Source organism: Megalopta genalis, unplaced genomic scaffold, assembly GCF_051020955.1.
Source record: "Megalopta genalis isolate 19385.01 unplaced genomic scaffold, iyMegGena1_principal scaffold0094, whole genome shotgun sequence".
Taxonomy (NCBI): Eukaryota; Metazoa; Arthropoda; class Insecta; order Hymenoptera; family Halictidae; genus Megalopta; species Megalopta genalis.
This window is the reverse complement of record NW_027476163.1, coordinates 282,501-287,209: the sequence shown is the minus strand read 5'-3', so window position 1 is coordinate 287,209 and position 4,709 is coordinate 282,501.

Below are 4,709 nucleotides of genomic sequence, written 5' to 3'. Positions count from 1 at the left end.
GCTCGATCCATTATTTTCGATTTACGGCTAAAATAAATTTTTCTAATTTTTTTCAATAACATATTCCTGCTTAAATAACTTTTTTACATAGGGATTAAGCATTTAGAACGATACATTGTTTAAAATAAGGGCACTTTACTCTTGACATTTTACGGTTTTTTCAATTTTCTGAAAAATCCTATCATTAGATTTTTTTAAAAATACGATATTCTTGCTTAACTAACGTTTCTACATAGGGATTAAGCATTTAGAACGAAATCTAATGTCAGAAAATGGCACTTTACTCTTGACATTTTTCGGTTTTTTCAATTTTCTGGAAAATCCTATCATTAGATTTTTTTAAAAATACGATATTCTTGCTTAACTAACGTTTCTACATAGGGATTAAGCATTTAGAACGAAATCTAATGTCAGAAAATGGCACTTTACTCTTGACATTTTTCGGTTTTTTCAATTTTCTGGAAAATCCTATCATTAGATTTTTTTAAAAATACGATATTCTTGCTTAACTAACGTTTTTACATAGGGATTAAGCATTTAGAACGAAATCTAATGTAGGAAAATGGTACTTTACTCTTGATCGGTACGTTGGGACTTTGAAAATATTCGGGCGTTCCAATCGCTCGTCTGTTGCATCATAGCGCGTCTCGGCGCAATCGACCGATTCGCTCGATCCATTATTTTCGATTTACGGCTAAAATAAATTTTTCTAATTTTTTTCAATAACATATTCCTGCTTAAATAACTTTTTTACATAGGGATTAAGCATTTAGAACGATACATTGTTTAAAATAAGGGCACTTTACTCTTGACATTTTACGGTTTTTTCAATTTTCTGAAAAATCCTATCATTAGATTTTTTTAAAAATACGATATTCTTGCTTAACTAACGTTTCTACATAGGGATTAAGCATTTAGAACGAAATCTAATGTCAGAAAATGGCACTTTACTCTTGACATTTTTCGGTTTTTTCAATTTTCTGGAAAATCCTATCATTAGATTTTTTTAAAAATACGATATTCTTGCTTAACTAACGTTTTTACATAGGGATTAAGCATTTAGAACGAAATCTAATGTAGGAAAATGGTACTTTACTCTTGATCGGTACGTTGGGACTTTGAAAATATTCGGGGGTTCCAATCGCTCGTCTGTTGCATCATAGCGCGTCTCGGCGCAATCGACCGATTCGCTCGATCCATTATTTTCGATTTACGGCTAAAATAAATTTTTCTAATTTTTTTCAATAACATATTCCTGCTTAAATAACTTTTTTACATAGGGATTAAGCATTTAGAACGATACATTGTTTAAAATAAGGGCACTTTACTCTTGACATTTTACGGTTTTTTCAATTTTCTGAAAAATCCTATCATTAGATTTTTTTAAAAATACGATATTCTTGCTTAACTAACGTTTCTACATAGGGATTAAGCATTTAGAACGAAATCTAATGTCAGAAAATGGCACTTTACTCTTGACATTTTTCGGTTTTTTCAATTTTCTGGGAAATCCTATCATTAGATTTTTTTAAAAATACGATATTCTTGCTTAACTAACGTTTTTACATAGGGATTAAGCATTTAGAACGAAATCTAATGTAGGAAAATGGTACTTTACTCTTGATCGGTACGTTGGGACTTTGAAAATATTCGGGCGTTCCAATCGCTCGTCTGTTGCATCATAGCGCGTCTCGGCGCAATCGACCGATTCGCTCGATCCATTATTTTCGATTTACGGCTAAAATAAATTTTTCTAATTTTTTTCAATAACATATTCCTGCTTAAATAACTTTTTTACATAGGGATTAAGCATTTAGAACGATACATTGTTTAAAATAAGGGCACTTTACTCTTGACATTTTACGGTTTTTTCAATTTTCTGAAAAATCCTATCATTAGATTTTTTTAAAAATACGATATTCTTGCTTAACTAACGTTTCTACATAGGGATTAAGCATTTAGAACGAAATCTAATGTCAGAAAATGGCACTTTACTCTTGACATTTTTCGGTTTTTTCAATTTTCTGGGAAATCCTATCATTAGATTTTTTTAAAAATACGATATTCTTGCTTAACTAACGTTTTTACATAGGGATTAAGCATTTAGAACGAAATCTAATGTAGGAAAATGGTACTTTACTCTTGATCGGTACGTTGGGACTTTGAAAATATTCGGGCGTTCCAATCGCTCGTCTGTTGCATCATAGCGCGTCTCGGCGCAATCGACCGATTCGCTCGATCCATTATTTTCGATTTACGGCTAAAATAAATTTTTCTAATTTTTTTCAATAACATATTCCTGCTTAAATAACTTTTTTACATAGGGATTAAGCATTTAGAACGATATAATGTTTAAAATAAGGGCACTTTACTCTTGACATTTTACGGTTTTTTCAATTTTCTGAAAAATCCTATCATTAGATTTTTTTAAAAATACGATATTCTTGCTTAACTAACGTTTCTACATAGGGATTAAGCATTTAGAACGAAATCTAATGTCAGAAAATGGCACTTTACTCTTGACATTTTTCGGTTTTTTCAATTTTCTGGGAAATCCTATCATTAGATTTTTTTAAAAATACGATATTCTTGCTTAACTAACGTTTTTACATAGGGATTAAGCATTTAGAACGAAATCTAATGTAGGAAAATGGTACTTTACTCTTGATCGGTACGTTGGGACTTTGAAAATATTCGGGCGTTCCAATCGCTCGTCTGTTGCATCATAGCGCGTCTCGGCGCAATCGACCGATTCGCTCGATCCATTATTTTCGATTTACGGCTAAAATAAATTTTTCTAATTTTTTTCAATAACATATTCCTGCTTAAATAACTTTTTTACATAGGGATTAAGCATTTAGAACGATACATTGTTTAAAATAAGGGCACTTTACTCTTGACATTTTACGGTTTTTTCAATTTTCTGAAAAATCCTATCATTAGATTTTTTTAAAAATACGATATTCTTGCTTAACTAACGTTTCTACATAGGGATTAAGCATTTAGAACGAAATCTAATGTCAGAAAATGGCACTTTACTCTTGACATTTTTCGGTTTTTTCAATTTTCTGGGAAATCCTATCATTAGATTTTTTTAAAAATACGATATTCTTGCTTAACTAACGTTTTTACATAGGGATTAAGCATTTAGAACGAAATCTAATGTAGGAAAATGGTACTTTACTCTTGATCGGTACGTTGGGACTTAGAAAATATTCGGCCGTACGCGGCGCGTCTCGGCGCTTCGAACAGCTCCGGTGTCCCCATTATTTTCGATTTACGGCTAAAATAAATTTTTCTAATTTTTTTCAATTACATATTCTTGCTTAGATAACTTTTTTACATAGGGATTAAGCATTTAGAACGACATATTGTTTAAAATAATGGTACTTTACTCTTGTGATTTTTCGGTTTTTTTTGATTATTTTGAAAAATAAATTTTTGTAATTTTTTTAAATACGATATTCGTGATCAGTGAACGATTTCACATATGGATTAAGCATTTAGAATCGTGCGGAAGCGTTATTAAAAAAGTTTACTCGATGCGATGGGACTTTGAAAAGTTTGTGAAAATTTTCATATTGGGAAAAAATGTGTAATTTTTTGTCTAGTTTACGGTAATGTAATTTATTTTAATGTTTACTATAAATTTTTTTTTCGTTCGTTCACGCGCTATGTTACAACAGCACGGCCGGGCGGTCTGTTGCCGCGGCGGTTTACACTCATAAGCGCGCGTGCTATTCGGCCGGCGGCGCCGGCGTCCTTGCCGGCCGTTCGGTATCTATAAGAGATACACGGTCCGTGCGAGGCGGACGGAGCAGAGCGGGTTTTGGGCCAATTCTACGATCTCGGTCGAGAAGCTGTCTCAGAGCTCCTTCGGGGCTTCGGTCCTGACTGTTTCGTGCCGTTTACGTTACGGACTTTTCTCCACACAGCGTGGCCACGGGTCGGTGTCTTTGACCGAATGGCCCATATGTGGCAAGCCCTACGGGGTTGGTTACCCGTATGCACTTTGTATGTATACTCGTACTCACTGAGCAATCGACTCTTCTGTCCGAGCGATGGAAAAATTTTTTAAAATGCATCTGTAAGATTTGGAAGCAAATCGTACCAATTGAAAACTGTGGCTAAAATGAATAGCCCAGTGGAGAGAGAAAACTATCAAAAAACTGATTTTTTAAATCAAGAGGTGTCAGAAATCGAAATGCCTAGCGCGAGCGGAAGAACACGCTTTCTCGCCAGTCCAGCATGTGTCCTGTCCGTTCTTCCTCGGCTTGCCGATTTTGCCCAGATCAGAGGTTTCGTGCTTCCGGCGGTCAGAAGATCAGCGTGAGCGTACGCGCTTCCACGACTATGGCATCACCCATGTACTTTTTCCTTTGAATATATTTGAGTACATAAAAAATATTAAAACATATAGAGAGAACTGTGTCTTGGATCTTAAAAATTTGTCAATAGCGATGATATATTATTACTTAATTTGAAGTATTTGTACGTTTTAGCTGGGACGTACATTTATCTTACAAGATGTTAATAGCGAGACTCTTGAAGATAAAATTATCTTGTGATTTTATGAAGGCAAAGATAGAAACGTACGAAGCTGGCGTACGTAGAAAAATGTGATTTTATGATAGAACAAAAATATAATACGTACGTTTTTGGGCGTACGGTAAAATATCTGTATGGTAGAAAAATGAAAGAAATTGAGC